At 48.3% G+C, this 18,058-nt stretch overlaps 15 non-coding genes across 15 annotated transcripts; all 15 read left to right on the top strand.

The window, feature by feature from the left end:
* Positions 1 to 115: 115 nt before the first annotated feature.
* On the top strand, positions 116 to 187 carry TRNAP-UGG (transfer RNA proline (anticodon UGG)). The gene has a single exon. It is a non-coding gene; the product is annotated as a tRNA-Pro (tRNA).
* Positions 188 to 631: 444 nt separating this feature from the next.
* TRNAV-UAC (transfer RNA valine (anticodon UAC)) lies at positions 632 to 704 on the top strand. The gene has a single exon. It is a non-coding gene; the product is annotated as a tRNA-Val (tRNA).
* Positions 705 to 2,225: 1,521 nt separating this feature from the next.
* Positions 2,226 to 2,298, top strand: TRNAV-AAC (transfer RNA valine (anticodon AAC)). Its single transcript has one exon. It is a non-coding gene; the product is annotated as a tRNA-Val (tRNA).
* Positions 2,299 to 3,634: 1,336 nt separating this feature from the next.
* Positions 3,635 to 3,706, top strand: TRNAP-UGG (transfer RNA proline (anticodon UGG)). Its single transcript has one exon. It is a non-coding gene; the product is annotated as a tRNA-Pro (tRNA).
* Positions 3,707 to 4,150: 444 nt separating this feature from the next.
* On the top strand, positions 4,151 to 4,223 carry TRNAV-UAC (transfer RNA valine (anticodon UAC)). Its single transcript has one exon. It is a non-coding gene; the product is annotated as a tRNA-Val (tRNA).
* Positions 4,224 to 5,744: 1,521 nt separating this feature from the next.
* On the top strand, positions 5,745 to 5,817 carry TRNAV-AAC (transfer RNA valine (anticodon AAC)). Its single transcript has one exon. It is a non-coding gene; the product is annotated as a tRNA-Val (tRNA).
* Positions 5,818 to 7,153: 1,336 nt separating this feature from the next.
* Positions 7,154 to 7,225, top strand: TRNAP-UGG (transfer RNA proline (anticodon UGG)). Its single transcript has one exon. It is a non-coding gene; the product is annotated as a tRNA-Pro (tRNA).
* A 444-nt stretch (positions 7,226 to 7,669) lies between these two features.
* Positions 7,670 to 7,742, top strand: TRNAV-UAC (transfer RNA valine (anticodon UAC)). The gene has a single exon. It is a non-coding gene; the product is annotated as a tRNA-Val (tRNA).
* Positions 7,743 to 9,263: 1,521 nt separating this feature from the next.
* TRNAV-AAC (transfer RNA valine (anticodon AAC)) lies at positions 9,264 to 9,336 on the top strand. Its single transcript has one exon. It is a non-coding gene; the product is annotated as a tRNA-Val (tRNA).
* A 1,346-nt stretch (positions 9,337 to 10,682) lies between these two features.
* On the top strand, positions 10,683 to 10,754 carry TRNAP-UGG (transfer RNA proline (anticodon UGG)). Its single transcript has one exon. It is a non-coding gene; the product is annotated as a tRNA-Pro (tRNA).
* A 444-nt stretch (positions 10,755 to 11,198) lies between these two features.
* On the top strand, positions 11,199 to 11,271 carry TRNAV-UAC (transfer RNA valine (anticodon UAC)). Its single transcript has one exon. It is a non-coding gene; the product is annotated as a tRNA-Val (tRNA).
* Positions 11,272 to 12,792: 1,521 nt separating this feature from the next.
* Positions 12,793 to 12,865, top strand: TRNAV-AAC (transfer RNA valine (anticodon AAC)). The gene has a single exon. It is a non-coding gene; the product is annotated as a tRNA-Val (tRNA).
* Positions 12,866 to 14,201: 1,336 nt separating this feature from the next.
* Positions 14,202 to 14,273, top strand: TRNAP-UGG (transfer RNA proline (anticodon UGG)). The gene has a single exon. It is a non-coding gene; the product is annotated as a tRNA-Pro (tRNA).
* Positions 14,274 to 14,717: 444 nt separating this feature from the next.
* Positions 14,718 to 14,790, top strand: TRNAV-UAC (transfer RNA valine (anticodon UAC)). Its single transcript has one exon. It is a non-coding gene; the product is annotated as a tRNA-Val (tRNA).
* Positions 14,791 to 16,311: 1,521 nt separating this feature from the next.
* Positions 16,312 to 16,384, top strand: TRNAV-AAC (transfer RNA valine (anticodon AAC)). The gene has a single exon. It is a non-coding gene; the product is annotated as a tRNA-Val (tRNA).
* The last annotated feature ends 1,674 nt before the right edge of the window (positions 16,385 to 18,058 follow it).

Genomic DNA, 18,058 nt, shown 5'->3' with positions numbered 1-18,058 from the left:
ACCCCTTGGCACAAAACATCAATTGCTATGGCACGCTTAGAAGGAGAGTCTCCAAGTGGCCCTGCTTTTTCACAAAGACACTTCAGAAGATGTTTGAAAGGCTTTTGCAGCAGCAGGCTCGTTGGTCTAGGGGTATGATTCTCGCTTTGGGTGTGAGAGGTCCCGGGTTCAAATCCCGGACGAGCCCGTGCCTTCATAGGTTCGATCTGTTTTTAAACAGGAGTATTTCTGCTTTCCACTCTTGTAAGATGCCATGGTGGAATGCATTGCATGCTTTCTACTGGTGTCGAGGCAGTTCGGCATGATGAAGGAGTGCGGGATTTCTTTCTAACTGCTTTTTTGTGTTGGAGCAGCACTTCTCGTTGGAACATGAAATGCACAGTGCTTCTCCAAAGTAATTGCAGGGCTGGTTTTGAAATCACCTCTTGGAATGAAAGTGATCCCAGTTCCTTTCTTCCAAAGGAAGAGATCCTGTCAGAAAGGCTCAGCTTTGAGCGTCATGAATATTGTCCCTTAGTCCTTGCATTCCAGTCCAAAGCATAGCCACATAAAGAAAGCAGGTGTGTCTGTTTCCAGTGCAGTGGTTCCAGTCCAATGCATAGCCACATGAAGCAAATAAGCAGGCATGTCTGTTTCTGTAGTGTAGTGGTTATCACGTTCGCCTTACACGCGAAAGGTCCCTGGTTCGAGGCCAGGCAGAAACAGCAAGTTGCTGTGCTTTATCACATTATTTGCATTTACCACCTCACCTGACAGGTAAATTGAAATTAAAGAGGCTGTGTCTATCCCTCACCATCGTGAGGTACTACGCTCCAAGGGCATCGGTCTCAACTCACCAAGAGAAGACGATACACCTTACGGCAGTCAGTTGCTCCCTTTTTGACCTTTCCATTGAAGCCTGGGCCTACTGTGGTCAAGCCAGCCAAGGAAGGAAGGTATGAGAGCGAAAATGGCTTTCCTACCTTCACCAAGAACATACACCTTGAGCAGAGAAAGGGCCAGACTTACAAGGCCCTATCGCCACCGGCACATCATCTTTAGTGACGCCCCGGTGGCACTATGTACTGTGCCGTATTTACAAGACGCCGTTCAACCACGTTTTGTGGCTTAACACCACCTTGTAAATACGGCCCCTTCACACGCAGCCCTTTCCCTGGAAGGGGCGTGCAATGGGCGTTGCTCTGGGTGGGCCACTGCAACACCATAGCATTTTGATGCTGCTCCAGTTTTACGAGTTTTTGTAAATCTGTGGCAGCGCCAAAATCCAAGCGCCATACAATGGGTGTCGTTATAGTGGAGAAACGAGCAGAAATGTTTTCATTTCTCCTAATTTTTGCTCTTTCTATGTGTGCTGCACGAACATATCGCCACTGAAGATTTCTGTTGTGCAGGAAGGTGTGCCTTCCTGAACAAAAACAATTTCCCCCTCCACGCAGCCATCCTTGTACCATGGCGCAAGGATGGCTGCGTTGGTGCTCGGCAGCTAATTTAGAGCTGGCGCAGAGGGAAGCACAGGGGTGCGCTGTATTCTACTAAATACGGCGCTTCCCTGCATTTTGAAAATGACTGAGTGCGAGGCTGCCAAATTTGGCAGAGCGTCTCACTCAGTCATCCTCTTGTAATTATGGGCCAAAAGGTCTAAAGGATAGAGGCGTTTTATGTCATGTTCGATGACGACCATGGAAATGACTCTAGTCATATTGCAGAAGAGAGAACCATGTGCATTTTCTTGCCTTGCGATGTATTCGCCCACTCTCTGCCCTCAACCCTAGGAGCAGGGTCTGAGCAGTGGTGCTTCTGTGCCCTCGCTCGTTGGTGTCCGGGTCCAAATCCCCAACACACCCTTTTTAGCAGAAAACACACAAATTTTACTCAAAATACACAAAGCTTGAAGATTCCTCATTCCACTCAAAGCATTGTTGTGCAAAATATTTTTAGCCTCAGGAGAAAAAAAGGATCACCATGCCTTGGCTTCCTTCCTGCTTGCTTTCAGTGTGCTCTGTGTGATGCTTTCACAGGCTCTGGTTTCAGGCATTTAGGCATCAGATATTTGTCTCTACCCGCAGCTGTGACTTTTCAGTACATCTGAGTGTACGCTTGCTGGCTGACAACGCTGCAATTTTCACACTTACTCCTCGCTTTGCGAGCAACTGCTGATCAAGTATAGAGGCAATCGGGCAAACATATGAGGGGAATTTTGCTCCTTCAGTCAAGCCCTCATGCTTGTTTCTGTAGTGTAGTGGTTATCACGTTCGCCTAACACGCGAAAGGTCCCCGGTTCGAGACCGGGCAGAAACAATGGGCAGTGTCTGCTTTTGTGTTTGCTCCCTAAAAGCTTAGTCTCACTCAGGGATGGCCTTTAAAAACTTGTGACCTGTGTAAAACTTGTATTACTATTGCAGGCCGGTAAAAAGTTATCTGCATCTTTGCGTAGTCGTGCATGTGCCTGGTTTCTTATTCTGTTTTTTACTTTTTTTTTTCTTGGCCATGTTATATTGTGGGGCCTTTAAACCTGTCACCTTGATAGGAACATTGCAAGCGGCAGCATCGACAAGTGCAGACTGAGGAGTCAGACCTAAACACAGACTCAGCTGTCAGGATGGCCGAGTGGTCTAAGGCGGCAGCCTCAAGAGAGCTTGATCTTCAGTTAAGCTAAGCATCCTGGTTTGCTCATGTAGTTGTGGGTTCATATCGCACTTCTGATAGGTCTATTTTCTGCCCTTAAATCTTCCTCTGCTTGCACAGCCAGCTCCCCACAACACTATCTTTGCAAGCTGCTGTAGCATATGAAAAGAAATCCACCAACCCTCCGGCTGGGCCCTCAATCAGCATTCCATGTATTTCTGGAAGGGGCATCTCAGTCACGCCTTCTGTTAGAGCTGCACCTTATCACTGTAACTACCATGCTGGTTTCTACTTAAGCAGTTGATTCCATCGTTTGAAGTGAGGCTCTCCTGCCACTTTTGGGCAGAGAAGGCACTGCCCCTGCAACAACAACAGGCAGACAAGCTCAACCTGGGTTTCCTGGTTAGGTGGGCGGAGCAGAATGGCAATGGTCCCTCCTTGTGACTTGAAATTAACATGAAGAAGACAGAGAGGCAGCTGGGAGTAGGCAGTACCCATGCACCCCTGAACACTGTCTTGCGATTTTCACCCAATTCTGAAATGAGTCGGGAGGAAAGGAGGTGATTTTCCTATCGAAGGCCATTCTGGGAATTCAGCCACCCCGCGTCTCCCAGGTGAGTGTTTCAGGCCTGTGAGGCACTCATATAAATCTCGCCTGATCGAGCACTGAGCGAGCAATTGTGCTTGAATACAAGAGGCATGCTCCTCTGGCTCAGGCGCAAGAGATGGCAGGCCCTTCAGTGCTTCTGGTCTGGAAGTCTACGGTGCAAGGGCCCAGGTCCTGCGGAGGCGTACAACTACCAGAAAGGGTCTGCTTTTCTCATCAGCGCCACAGTTCAGCTTGCTAGCATAGGGCTTCTTGACTACCTCTTGCCTTGCTAGAGGCAAAAAAAAAACCCTTGGCACAAAACATCAATTGCTATGGCACGCTTAGAAGGAGAGTCTCCAAGTGGCCCTGCTTTTTCACAAAGACACTTCAGAAGATGTTTGAAAGGCTTTTGCAGCAGCAGGCTCGTTGGTCTAGGGGTATGATTCTCGCTTTGGGTGTGAGAGGTCCCGGGTTCAAATCCCGGACGAGCCCGTGCCTTCATAGGTTCGATCTGTTTTTAAACAGGAGTATTTCTGCTTTCCACTCTTGTAAGATGCCATGGTGGAATGCATTGCATGCTTTCTACTGGTGTCGAGGCAGTTCGGCATGATGAAGGAGTGCGGGATTTCTTTCTAACTGCTTTTTTGTGTTGGAGCAGCACTTCTCGTTGGAACATGAAATGCACAGTGCTTCTCCAAAGTAATTGCAGGGCTGGTTTTGAAATCACCTCTTGGAATGAAAGTGATCCCAGTTCCTTTCTTCCAAAGGAAGAGATCCTGTCAGAAAGGCTCAGCTTTGAGCGTCATGAATATTGTCCCTTAGTCCTTGCATTCCAGTCCAAAGCATAGCCACATAAAGAAAGCAGGTGTGTCTGTTTCCAGTGCAGTGGTTCCAGTCCAATGCATAGCCACATGAAGCAAATAAGCAGGCATGTCTGTTTCTGTAGTGTAGTGGTTATCACGTTCGCCTTACACGCGAAAGGTCCCTGGTTCGAGGCCAGGCAGAAACAGCAAGTTGCTGTGCTTTATCACATTATTTGCATTTACCACCTCACCTGACAGGTAAATTGAAATTAAAGAGGCTGTGTCTATCCCTCACCATCGTGAGGTACTACGCTCCAAGGGCATCGGTCTCAACTCACCAAGAGAAGACGATACACCTTACGGCAGTCAGTTGCTCCCTTTTTGACCTTTCCATTGAAGCCTGGGCCTACTGTGGTCAAGCCAGCCAAGGAAGGAAGGTATGAGAGCGAAAATGGCTTTCCTACCTTCACCAAGAACATACACCTTGAGCAAAGAAAGGGCCAGACTTACAAGGCCCTATCGCCACCGGCACATCATCTTTAGTGACGCCCCGGTGGCACTATGTACTGTGCCGTATTTACAAGACGCCGTTCAACCACGTTTTGTGGCTTAACACCACCTTGTAAATACGGCCCCTTCACACGCAGCCCTTTCCCTGGAAGGGGCGTGCAATGGGCGTTGCTCTGGGTGGGCCACTGCAACACCATAGCATTTTGATGCTGCTCCAGTTTTACGAGTTTTTGTAAATCTGTGGCAGCGCCAAAATCCAAGCGCCATACAATGGGTGTCGTTATAGTGGAGAAACGAGCAGAAATGTTTTCATTTCTCCTCATTTTTGCTCTTTCTATGTGTGCTGCACGAACATATCGCCACTGAAGATTTCTGTTGTGCAGGAAGGTGTGCCTTCCTGAACAAAAACAATTTCCCCCTCCACGCAGCCATCCTTGTACCATGGCGCAAGGATGGCTGCGTTGGTGCTCGGCAGCTAATTTAGAGCTGGCGCAGAGGGAAGCACAGGGGTGCGCTGTATTCTACTAAATACGGCGCTTCCCTGCATTTTGAAAATGACTGAGTGCGAGGCTGCCAAATTTGGCAGAGCGTCTCACTCAGTCATCCTCTTGTAATTATGGGCCAAAAGGTCTAAAGGATAGAGGCGTTTTATGTCATGTTCGATGACGACCATGGAAATGACTCTAGTCATATTGCAGAAGAGAGAACCATGTGCATTTTCTTGCCTTGCGATGTATTCGCCCACTCTCTGCCCTCAACCCTAGGAGCAGGGTCTGAGCAGTGGTGCTTCTGTGCCCTCGCTCGTTGGTGTCCGGGTCCAAATCCCCAACACACCCTTTTTAGCAGAAAACACACAAATTTTACTCAAAATACACAAAGCTTGAAGATTCCTCATTCCACTCAAAGCATTGTTGTGCAAAATATTTTTAGCCTCAGGAGAAAAAAAGGATCACCATGCCTTGGCTTCCTTCCTGCTTGCTTTCAGTGTGCTCTGTGTGATGCTTTCACAGGCTCTGGTTTCAGGCATTTAGGCATCAGATATTTGTCTCTACCCGCAGCTGTGACTTTTCAGTACATCTGAGTGTACGCTTGCTGGCTGACAACGCTGCAATTTTCACACTTACTCCTCGCTTTGCGAGCAACTGCTGATCAAGTATAGAGGCAATCGGGCAAACATATGAGGGGAATTTTGCTCCTTCAGTCAAGCCCTCATGCTTGTTTCTGTAGTGTAGTGGTTATCACGTTCGCCTAACACGCGAAAGGTCCCCGGTTCGAGACCGGGCAGAAACAATGGGCAGTGTCTGCTTTTGTGTTTGCTCCCTAAAAGCTTAGTCTCACTCAGGGATGGCCTTTAAAAACTTGTGACCTGTGTAAAACTTGTATTACTATTGCAGGCCGGTAAAAAGTTATCTGCATCTTTGCGTAGTCGTGCATGTGCCTGGTTTCTTATTCTGTTTTTTACTTTTTTTTTTCTTGGCCATGTTATATTGTGGGGCCTTTAAACCTGTCACCTTGATAGGAACATTGCAAGCGGCAGCATCGACAAGTGCAGACTGAGGAGTCAGACCTAAACACAGACTCAGCTGTCAGGATGGCCGAGTGGTCTAAGGCGGCAGCCTCAAGAGAGCTTGATCTTCAGTTAAGCTAAGCATCCTGGTTTGCTCATGTAGTTGTGGGTTCATATCGCACTTCTGATAGGTCTATTTTCTGCCCTTAAATCTTCCTCTGCTTGCACAGCCAGCTCCCCACAACACTATCTTTGCAAGCTGCTGTAGCATATGAAAAGAAATCCACCAACCCTCCGGCTGGGCCCTCAATCAGCATTCCATGTATTTCTGGAAGGGGCATCTCAGTCACGCCTTCTGTTAGAGCTGCACCTTATCACTGTAACTACCATGCTGGTTTCTACTTAAGCAGTTGATTCCATCGTTTGAAGTGAGGCTCTCCTGCCACTTTTGGGCAGAGAAGGCACTGCCCCTGCAACAACAACAGGCAGACAAGCTCAACCTGGGTTTCCTGGTTAGGTGGGCGGAGCAGAATGGCAATGGTCCCTCCTTGTGACTTGAAATTAACATGAAGAAGACAGAGAGGCAGCTGGGAGTAGGCAGTACCCATGCACCCCTGAACACTGTCTTGCGATTTTCACCCAATTCTGAAATGAGTCGGGAGGAAAGGAGGTGATTTTCCTATCGAAGGCCATTCTGGGAATTCAGCCACCCCGCGTCTCCCAGGTGAGTGTTTCAGGCCTGTGAGGCACTCATATAAATCTCGCCTGATCGAGCACTGAGCGAGCAATTGTGCTTGAATACAAGAGGCATGCTCCTCTGGCTCAGGCGCAAGAGATGGCAGGCCCTTCAGTGCTTCTGGTCTGGAAGTCTACGGTGCAAGGGCCCAGGTCCTGCGGAGGCGTACAACTACCAGAAAGGGTCTGCTTTTCTCATCAGCGCCACAGTTCAGCTTGCTAGCATAGGGCTTCTTGACTACCTCTTGCCTTGCTAGAGGCAAAAAAAAAACCCTTGGCACAAAACATCAATTGCTATGGCACGCTTAGAAGGAGAGTCTCCAAGTGGCCCTGCTTTTTCACAAAGACACTTCAGAAGATGTTTGAAAGGCTTTTGCAGCAGCAGGCTCGTTGGTCTAGGGGTATGATTCTCGCTTTGGGTGTGAGAGGTCCCGGGTTCAAATCCCGGACGAGCCCGTGCCTTCATAGGTTCGATCTGTTTTTAAACAGGAGTATTTCTGCTTTCCACTCTTGTAAGATGCCATGGTGGAATGCATTGCATGCTTTCTACTGGTGTCGAGGCAGTTCGGCATGATGAAGGAGTGCGGGATTTCTTTCTAACTGCTTTTTTGTGTTGGAGCAGCACTTCTCGTTGGAACATGAAATGCACAGTGCTTCTCCAAAGTAATTGCAGGGCTGGTTTTGAAATCACCTCTTGGAATGAAAGTGATCCCAGTTCCTTTCTTCCAAAGGAAGAGATCCTGTCAGAAAGGCTCAGCTTTGAGCGTCATGAATATTGTCCCTTAGTCCTTGCATTCCAGTCCAAAGCATAGCCACATAAAGAAAGCAGGTGTGTCTGTTTCCAGTGCAGTGGTTCCAGTCCAATGCATAGCCACATGAAGCAAATAAGCAGGCATGTCTGTTTCTGTAGTGTAGTGGTTATCATGTTCGCCTTACACGCGAAAGGTCCCTGGTTCGAGGCCAGGCAGAAACAGCAAGTTGCTGTGCTTTCTCACATTATTTGCATTTACCACCTCACCTGACAGGTAAATTGAAATTAAAGAGGCTGTGTCTATCCCTCACCATCGTGAGGTACTACGCTCCAAGGGCATCGGTCTCAACTCACCAAGAGAAGACGATACACCTTACGGCAGTCAGTTGCTCCCTTTTTGACCTTTCCATTGAAGCCTGGGCCTACTGTGGTCAAGCCAGCCAAGGAAGAAAGGTATGAGAGCGAAAATGGCTTTCCTACCTTCACCAAGAACATACACCTTGAGCAAAGAAAGGGCCAGACTTACAAGGCCCTATCGCCACCGGCACATCATCTTTAGTGACGCCCCGGTGGCACTATGTACTGTGCCGTATTTACAAGACGCCGTTCAACCACGTTTTGTGGCTTAACACCACCTTGTAAATACGGCCCCTTCACACGCAGCCCTTTCCCTGGAAGGGGCGTGCAATGGGCGTTGCTCTGGGTGGGCCACTGCAACACCATAGCATTTTGATGCTGCTCCAGTTTTACGAGTTTTTGTAAATCTGTGGCAGCGCCAAAATCCAAGCGCCATACAATGGGTGTCGTTATAGTGGAGAAACGAGCAGAAATGTTTTCATTTCTCCTCATTTTTGCTCTTTCTATGTGTGCTGCACGAACATATCGCCACTGAAGATTTCTGTTGTGCAGGAAGGTGTGCCTTCCTGAACAAAAACAATTTCCCCCTCCACGCAGCCATCCTTGTACCATGGCGCAAGGATGGCTGCGTTGGTGCTCGGCAGCTAATTTAGAGCTGGCGCAGAGGGAAGCACAGGGGTGCGCTGTATTCTACTAAATACGGCGCTTCCCTGCATTTTGAAAATGACTGAGTGCGAGGCTGCCAAATTTGGCAGAGCGTCTCACTCAGTCATCCTCTTGTAATTATGGGCCAAAAGGTCTAAAGGATAGAGGCGTTTTATGTCATGTTCGATGACGACCATGGAAATGACTCTAGTCATATTGCAGAAGAGAGAACCATGTGCATTTTCTTGCCTTGCGATGTATTCGCCCACTCTCTGCCCTCAACCCTAGGAGCAGGGTCTGAGCAGTGGTGCTTCTGTGCCCTCGCTCGTTGGTGTCCGGGTCCAAATCCCCAACACACCCTTTTTAGCAGAAAACACACAAATTTTACTCAAAATACACAAAGCTTGAAGATTCCTCATTCCACTCAAAGCATTGTTGTGCAAAATATTTTTAGCCTCAGGAGAAAAAAAGGATCACCATGCCTTGGCTTCCTTCCTGCTTGCTTTCAGTGTGCTCTGTGTGATGCTTTCACAGGCTCTGGTTTCAGGCATTTAGGCATCAGATATTTGTCTCTACCCGCAGCTGTGACTTTTCAGTACATCTGAGTGTACGCTTGCTGGCTGACAACGCTGCAATTTTCACACTTACTCCTCGCTTTGCGAGCAACTGCTGATCAAGTATAGAGGCAATCGGGCAAACATATGAGGGGAATTTTGCTCCTTCAGTCAAGCCCTCATGCTCGTTTCTGTAGTGTAGTGGTTATCACGTTCGCCTAACACGCGAAAGGTCCCCGGTTCGAGACCGGGCAGAAACAATGGGCAGTGTCTGCTTTTGTGTTTGCTCCCTAAAAGCTTAGTCTCACTCAGGGATGGCCTTTAAAAACTTGTGACCTGTGTAAAACTTGTATTACTATTGCAGGCCGGTAAAAAGTTATCTGCATCTTTGCGTAGTCGTGCATGTGCCTGGTTTCTTATTCTGTTTTTTACTTTTTTTTTTCTTGGCCATGTTATATTGTGGGGCCTTTAAACCTGTCACCTTGATAGGAACATTGCAAGCGGCAGCATCGACAAGTGCAGACTGAGGAGTCAGACCTAAACACAGACTCAGCTGTCAGGATGGCCGAGTGGTCTAAGGCGGCAGCCTCAAGAGAGCTTGATCTTCAGTTAAGCTAAGCATCCTGGTTTGCTCATGTAGTTGTGGGTTCATATCGCACTTCTGATAGGTCTATTTTCTGCCCTTAAATCTTCCTCTGCTTGCACAGCCAGCTCCCCACAACACTATCTTTGCAAGCTGCTGTAGCATATGAAAAGAAATCCACCAACCCTCCGGCTGGGCCCTCAATCAGCATTCCATGTATTTCTGGAAGGGGCATCTCAGTCACGCCTTCTGTTAGAGCTGCACCTTATCACTGTAACTACCATGCTGGTTTCTACTTAAGCAGTTGATTCCATCGTTTGAAGTGAGGCTCTCCTGCCACTTTTGGGCAGAGAAGGCACTGCCCCTGCAACAACAACAGGCAGACAAGCTCAACCTGGGTTTCCTGGTTAGGTGGGCGGAGCAGAATGGCAATGGTCCCTCCTTGTGACTTGAAATTAACATGAAGAAGACAGAGAGGCAGCTGGGAGTAGGCAGTACCCATGCACCCCTGAACACTGTCTTGCGATTTTCACCCAATTCTGAAATGAGTCGGGAGGAAAGGAGGTGATTTTCCTATCGAAGGCCATTCTGGGAATTCAGCCACCCCGCGTCTCCCAGGTGAGTGTTTCAGGCCTGTGAGGCACTCATATAAATCTCGCCTGATCGAGCCTGATTGAGCACTGAGCGAGCAATTGTGCTTGAATACAAGAGGCATGCTCCTCTGGCTCAGGCGCAAGAGATGGCAGGCCCTTCAGTGCTTCTGGTCTGGAAGTCTACGGTGCAAGGGCCCAGGTCCTGCGGAGGCGTACAACTACCAGAAAGGGTCTGCTTTTCTCATCAGCGCCACAGTTCAGCTTGCTAGCATAGGGCTTCTTGACTACCTCTTGCCTTGCTAGAGGCAAAAAAAAAACCCTTGGCACAAAACATCAATTGCTATGGCACGCTTAGAAGGAGAGTCTCCAAGTGGCCCTGCTTTTTCACAAAGACACTTCAGAAGATGTTTGAAAGGCTTTTGCAGCAGCAGGCTCGTTGGTCTAGGGGTATGATTCTCGCTTTGGGTGTGAGAGGTCCCGGGTTCAAATCCCGGACGAGCCCGTGCCTTCATAGGTTCGATCTGTTTTTAAACAGGAGTATTTCTGCTTTCCACTCTTGTAAGATGCCATGGTGGAATGCATTGCATGCTTTCTACTGGTGTCGAGGCAGTTCGGCATGATGAAGGAGTGCGGGATTTCTTTCTAACTGCTTTTTTGTGTTGGAGCAGCACTTCTCGTTGGAACATGAAATGCACAGTGCTTCTCCAAAGTAATTGCAGGGCTGGTTTTGAAATCACCTCTTGGAATGAAAGTGATCCCAGTTCCTTTCTTCCAAAGGAAGAGATCCTGTCAGAAAGGCTCAGCTTTGAGCGTCATGAATATTGTCCCTTAGTCCTTGCATTCCAGTCCAAAGCATAGCCACATAAAGAAAGCAGGTGTGTCTGTTTCCAGTGCAGTGGTTCCAGTCCAATGCATAGCCACATGAAGCAAATAAGCAGGCATGTCTGTTTCTGTAGTGTAGTGGTTATCACGTTCGCCTTACACGCGAAAGGTCCCTGGTTCGAGGCCAGGCAGAAACAGCAAGTTGCTGTGCTTTATCACATTATTTGCATTTACCACCTCACCTGACAGGTAAATTGAAATTAAAGAGGCTGTGTCTATCCCTCACCATCGTGAGGTACTACGCTCCAAGGGCATCGGTCTCAACTCACCAAGAGAAGACGATACACCTTACGGCAGTCAGTTGCTCCCTTTTTGACCTTTCCATTGAAGCCTGGGCCTACTGTGGTCAAGCCAGCCAAGGAAGGAAGGTATGAGAGCGAAAATGGCTTTCCTACCTTCACCAAGAACATACACCTTGAGCAAAGAAAGGGCCAGACTTACAAGGCCCTATCGCCACCGGCACATCATCTTTAGTGACGCCCCGGTGGCACTATGTACTGTGCCGTATTTACAAGACGCCGTTCAACCACGTTTTGTGGCTTAACACCACCTTGTAAATACGGCCCCTTCACACGCAGCCCTTTCCCTGGAAGGGGCGTGCAATGGGCGTTGCTCTGGGTGGGCCACTGCAACACCATAGCATTTTGATGCTGCTCCAGTTTTACGAGTTTTTGTAAATCTGTGGCAGCGCCAAAATCCAAGCGCCATACAATGGGTGTCGTTATAGTGGAGAAACGAGCAGAAATGTTTTCATTTCTCCTCATTTTTGCTCTTTCTATGTGTGCTGCACGAACATATCGCCACTGAAGATTTCTGTTGTGCAGGAAGGTGTGCCTTCCTGAACAAAAACAATTTCCCCCTCCACGCAGCCATCCTTGTACCATGGCGCAAGGATGGCTGCGTTGGTGCTCGGCAGCTAATTTAGAGCTGGCGCAGAGGGAAGCACAGGGGTGCGCTGTATTCTACTAAATACGGCGCTTCCCTGCATTTTGAAAATGACTGAGTGCGAGGCTGCCAAATTTGGCAGAGCGTCTCACTCAGTCATCCTCTTGTAATTATGGGCCAAAAGGTCTAAAGGATAGAGGCGTTTTATGTCATGTTCGATGACGACCATGGAAATGACTCTAGTCATATTGCAGAAGAGAGAACCATGTGCATTTTCTTGCCTTGCGATGTATTCGCCCACTCTCTGCCCTCAACCCTAGGAGCAGGGTCTGAGCAGTGGTGCTTCTGTGCCCTCGCTCGTTGGTGTCCGGGTCCAAATCCCCAACACACCCTTTTTAGCAGAAAACACACAAATTTTACTCAAAATACACAAAGCTTGAAGATTCCTCATTCCACTCAAAGCATTGTTGTGCAAAATATTTTTAGCCTCAGGAGAAAAAAAGGATCACCATGCCTTGGCTTCCTTCCTGCTTGCTTTCAGTGTGCTCTGTGTGATGCTTTCACAGGCTCTGGTTTCAGGCATTTAGGCATCAGATATTTGTCTCTACCCGCAGCTGTGACTTTTCAGTACATCTGAGTGTACGCTTGCTGGCTGACAACGCTGCAATTTTCACACTTACTCCTCGCTTTGCGAGCAACTGCTGATCAAGTATAGAGGCAATCGGGCAAACATATGAGGGGAATTTTGCTCCTTCAGTCAAGCCCTCATGCTTGTTTCTGTAGTGTAGTGGTTATCACGTTCGCCTAACACGCGAAAGGTCCCCGGTTCGAGACCGGGCAGAAACAATGGGCAGTGTCTGCTTTTGTGTTTGCTCCCTAAAAGCTTAGTCTCACTCAGGGATGGCCTTTAAAAACTTGTGACCTGTGTAAAACTTGTATTACTATTGCAGGCCGGTAAAAAGTTATCTGCATCTTTGCGTAGTCGTGCATGTGCCTGGTTTCTTATTCTGTTTTTTACTTTTTTTTTTCTTGGCCATGTTATATTGTGGGGCCTTTAAACCTGTCACCTTGATAGGAACATTGCAAGCGGCAGCATCGACAAGTGCAGACTGAGGAGTCAGACCTAAACACAGACTCAGCTGTCAGGATGGCCGAGTGGTCTAAGGCGGCAGCCTCAAGAGAGCTTGATCTTCAGTTAAGCTAAGCATCCTGGTTTGCTCATGTAGTTGTGGGTTCATATCGCACTTCTGATAGGTCTATTTTCTGCCCTTAAATCTTCCTCTGCTTGCACAGCCAGCTCCCCACAACACTATCTTTGCAAGCTGCTGTAGCATATGAAAAGAAATCCACCAACCCTCCGGCTGGGCCCTCAATCAGCATTCCATGTATTTCTGGAAGGGGCATCTCAGTCACGCCTTCTGTTAGAGCTGCACCTTATCACTGTAACTACCATGCTGGTTTCTACTTAAGCAGTTGATTCCATCGTTTGAAGTGAGGCTCTCCTGCCACTTTTGGGCAGAGAAGGCACTGCCCCTGCAACAACAACAGGCAGACAAGCTCAACCTGGGTTTCCTGGTTAGGTGGGCGGAGCAGAATGGCAATGGTCCCTCCTTGTGACTTGAAATTAACATGAAGAAGACAGAGAGGCAGCTGGGAGTAGGCAGTACCCATGCACCCCTGAACACTGTCTTGCGATTTTCACCCAATTCTGAAATGAGTCGGGAGGAAAGGAGGTGATTTTCCTATCGAAGGCCATTCTGGGAATTCAGCCACCCCGCGTCTCCCAGGTGAGTGTTTCAGGCCTGTGAGGCACTCATATAAATCTCGCCTGATCGAGCACTGAGCGAGCAATTGTGCTTGAATACAAGAGGCATGCTCCTCTGGCTCAGGCGCAAGAGATGGCAGGCCCTTCAGTGCTTCTGGTCTGGAAGTCTACGGTGCAAGGGCCCAGGTCCTGCGGAGGCGTACAACTACCAGAAAGGGTCTGCTTTTCTCATCAGCGCCACAGTTCAGCTTGCTAGCATAGGGCTTCTTGACTACCTCTTGCCTTGCTAGAGGCAAAAAAAAAACCCTTGGCACAAAACATCAATTGCTATGGCACGCTTAGAAGGAGAGTCTCCAAGTGGCCCTGCTTTTTCACAAAGACACTTCAGAAGATGTTTGAAAGGCTTTTGCAGCAGCAGGCTCGTTGGTCTAGGGGTATGATTCTCGCTTTGGGTGTGAGAGGTCCCGGGTTCAAATCCCGGACGAGCCCGTGCCTTCATAGGTTCGATCTGTTTTTAAACAGGAGTATTTCTGCTTTCCACTCTTGTAAGATGCCATGGTGGAATGCATTGCATGCTTTCTACTGGTGTCGAGGCAGTTCGGCATGATGAAGGAGTGCGGGATTTCTTTCTAACTGCTTTTTTGTGTTGGAGCAGCACTTCTCGTTGGAACATGAAATGCACAGTGCTTCTCCAAAGTAATTGCAGGGCTGGTTTTGAAATCACCTCTTGGAATGAAAGTGATCCCAGTTCCTTTCTTCCAAAGGAAGAGATCCTGTCAGAAAGGCTCAGCTTTGAGCGTCATGAATATTGTCCCTTAGTCCTTGCATTCCAGTCCAAAGCATAGCCACATAAAGAAAGCAGGTGTGTCTGTTTCCAGTGCAGTGGTTCCAGTCCAATGCATAGCCACATGAAGCAAATAAGCAGGCATGTCTGTTTCTGTAGTGTAGTGGTTATCACGTTCGCCTTACACGCGAAAGGTCCCTGGTTCGAGGCCAGGCAGAAACAGCAAGTTGCTGTGCTTTATCACATTATTTGCATTTACCACCTCACCTGACAGGTAAATTGAAATTAAAGAGGCTGTGTCTATCCCTCACCATCGTGAGGTACTACGCTCCAAGGGCATCGGTCTCAACTCACCAAGAGAAGACGATACACCTTACGGCAGTCAGTTGCTCCCTTTTTGACCTTTCCATTGAAGCCTGGGCCTACTGTGGTCAAGCCAGCCAAGGAAGGAAGGTATGAGAGCGAAAATGGCTTTCCTACCTTCACCAAGAACATACACCTTGAGCAAAGAAAGGGCCAGACTTACAAGGCCCTATCGCCACCGGCACATCATCTTTAGTGACGCCCCGGTGGCACTATGTACTGTGCCGTATTTACAAGACGCCGTTCAACCACGTTTTGTGGCTTAACACCACCTTGTAAATACGGCCCCTTCACACGCAGCCCTTTCCCTGGAAGGGGCGTGCAATGGGCGTTGCTCTGGGTGGGCCACTGCAACACCATAGCATTTTGATGCTGCTCCAGTTTTACGAGTTTTTGTAAATCTGTGGCAGCGCCAAAATCCAAGCGCCATACAATGGGTGTCGTTATAGTGGAGAAACGAGCAGAAATGTTTTCATTTCTCCTCATTTTTGCTCTTTCTATGTGTGCTGCACGAACATATCGCCACTGAAGATTTCTGTTGTGCAGGAAGGTGTGCCTTCCTGAACAAAAACAATTTCCCCCTCCACGCAGCCATCCTTGTACCATGGCGCAAGGATGGCTGCGTTGGTGCTCGGCAGCTAATTAAGAGCTGGCGCAGAGGGAAGCACAGGGGTGCGCTGTATTCTACTAAATACGGCGCTTCCCTGCATTTTGAAAATGACTGAGTGCGAGGCTGCCAAATTTGGCAGAGCGTCTCACTCAGTCATCCTCTTGTAATTATGGGCCAAAAGGTCTAAAGGATAGAGGCGTTTTATGTCATGTTCGATGACGACCATGGAAATGACTCTAGTCATATTGCAGAAGAGAGAACCATGTGCATTTTCTTGCCTTGCGATGTATTCGCCCACTCTCTGCCCTCAACCCTAGGAGCAGGGTCTGAGCAGTGGTGCTTCTGTGCCCTCGCTCGTTGGTGTCCGGGTCCAAATCCCCAACACACCCTTTTTAGCAGAAAACACACAAATTTTACTCAAAATACACAAAGCTTGAAGATTCCTCATTCCACTCAAAGCATTGTTGTGCAAAATATTTTTAGCCTCAGGAGAAAAAAAGGATCACCATGCCTTGGCTTCCTTCCTGCTTGCTTTCAGTGTGCTCTGTGTGATGCTTTCACAGGCTCTGGTTTCAGGCATTTAGGCATCAGATATTTGTCTCTACCCGCAGCTGTGACTTTTCAGTACATCTGAGTGTACGCTTGCTGGCTGACAACGCTGCAATTTTCACACTTACTCCTCGCTTTGCGAGCAACTGCTGATCAAGTATAGAGGCAATCGGGCAAACATATGAGGGGAATTTTGCTCCTTCAGTCAAGCCCTCATGCTTGTTTCTGTAGTGTAGTGGTTATCACGTTCGCCTAACACGCGAAAGGTCCCCGGTTCGAGACCGGGCAGAAACAATGGGCAGTGTCTGCTTTTGTGTTTGCTCCCTAAAAGCTTAGTCTCACTCAGGGATGTCCTTTAAAAACTTGTGACCTGTGTAAAACTTGTATTACTATTGCAGGCCGGTAAAAAGTTATCTGCATCTTTGCGTAGTCGTGCATGTGCCTGGTTTCTTATTCTGTTTTTTACTTTTTTTTTTCTTGGCCATGTTATATTGTGGGGCCTTTAAACCTGTCACCTTGATAGGAACATTGCAAGCGGCAGCATCGACAAGTGCAGACTGAGGAGTCAGACCTAAACACAGACTCAGCTGTCAGGATGGCCGAGTGGTCTAAGGCGGCAGCCTCAAGAGAGCTTGATCTTCAGTTAAGCTAAGCATCCTGGTTTGCTCATGTAGTTGTGGGTTCATATCGCACTTCTGATAGGTCTATTTTCTGCCCTTAAATCTTCCTCTGCTTGCACAGCCAGCTCCCCACAACACTATCTTTGCAAGCTGCTGTAGCATATGAAAAGAAATCCACCAACCCTCCGGCTGGGCCCTCAATCAGCATTCCATGTATTTCTGGAAGGGGCATCTCAGTCACGCCTTCTGTTAGAGCTGCACCTTATCACTGTAACTACCATGCTGGTTTCTACTTAAGCAGTTGATTCCATCGTTTGAAGTGAGGCTCTCCTGCCACTTTTGGGCAGAGAAGGCACTGCCCCTGCAACAACAACAGGCAGACAAGCTCAACCTGGGTTTCCTGGTTAGGTGGGCGGAGCAGAATGGCAATGGTCCCTCCTTGTGACTTGAAATTAACATGAAGAAGACAGAGAGGCAGCTGGGAGTAGGCAGTACCCATGCACCCCTGAACACTGTCTTGCGATTTTCACCCAATTCTGAAATGAGTCGGGAGGAAAGGAGGTGATTTTCCTATCGAAGGCCATTCTGGGAATTCAGCCACCCCACGTCTCCCAGGTGAGTGTTTCAGGCATGTGAGGCACTCATATAAATCTCGCCTGATCGAGCCTGATTGAGCACTGAGCGAGCAATTGTGCTTGAATACAAGAGGCATGCTCCTCTGGCTCAGGCGCAAGAGATGGCAGGCCCTTCAGTGCTTCTGGTCTGGAAGTCTACGGTGCAAGGGCCCAGGTCCTGCGGAGGCGTACAACTACCAGAAAGGGTCTGCTTTTCTCATCAGCGCCACAGTTCAGCTTGCTAGCATAGGGCTTCTTGACTACCTCTTGCCTTGCTAGAGGCAAAAAAAAAACCCTTGGCACAAAACATCAATTGCTATGGCACGCTTAGAAGGAGAGTCTCCAAGTGGCCCTGCTTTTTCACAAAGACACTTCAGAAGATGTTTGAAAGGCTTTTGCAGCAGCAGGCTCGTTGGTCTAGGGGTATGATTCTCGCTTTGGGTGTGAGAGGTCCCGGGTTCAAATCCCGGACGACCCCGTGTCTTCATAGGTTCGATCTGTTTTTAAACAGGAGTATTTCTGCTTTCCACTCTTGTAAGATGCCATGGTGGAATGCATTGCATGCTTTCTACTGGTGTCGAGGCAGTTCGGCATGATGAAGGAGTGCGGGATTTCTTTCTAACTGCTTTTTTGTGTTGGAGCAGCACTTCTCGTTGGAACATGAAATGCACAGTGCTTCTCCAAAGTAATTGCAGGGCTGGTTTTGAAATCACCTCTTGGAATGAAAGTGATCC

Source organism: Pleurodeles waltl, chromosome 10 (assembly GCF_031143425.1).
Source record: "Pleurodeles waltl isolate 20211129_DDA chromosome 10, aPleWal1.hap1.20221129, whole genome shotgun sequence".
NCBI classification, from domain to species: domain Eukaryota; kingdom Metazoa; phylum Chordata; class Amphibia; order Caudata; family Salamandridae; genus Pleurodeles; species Pleurodeles waltl.
Note: the sequence above shows the minus strand (reverse complement) of the source record. Positions and strands in the feature narration are given on the sequence as shown.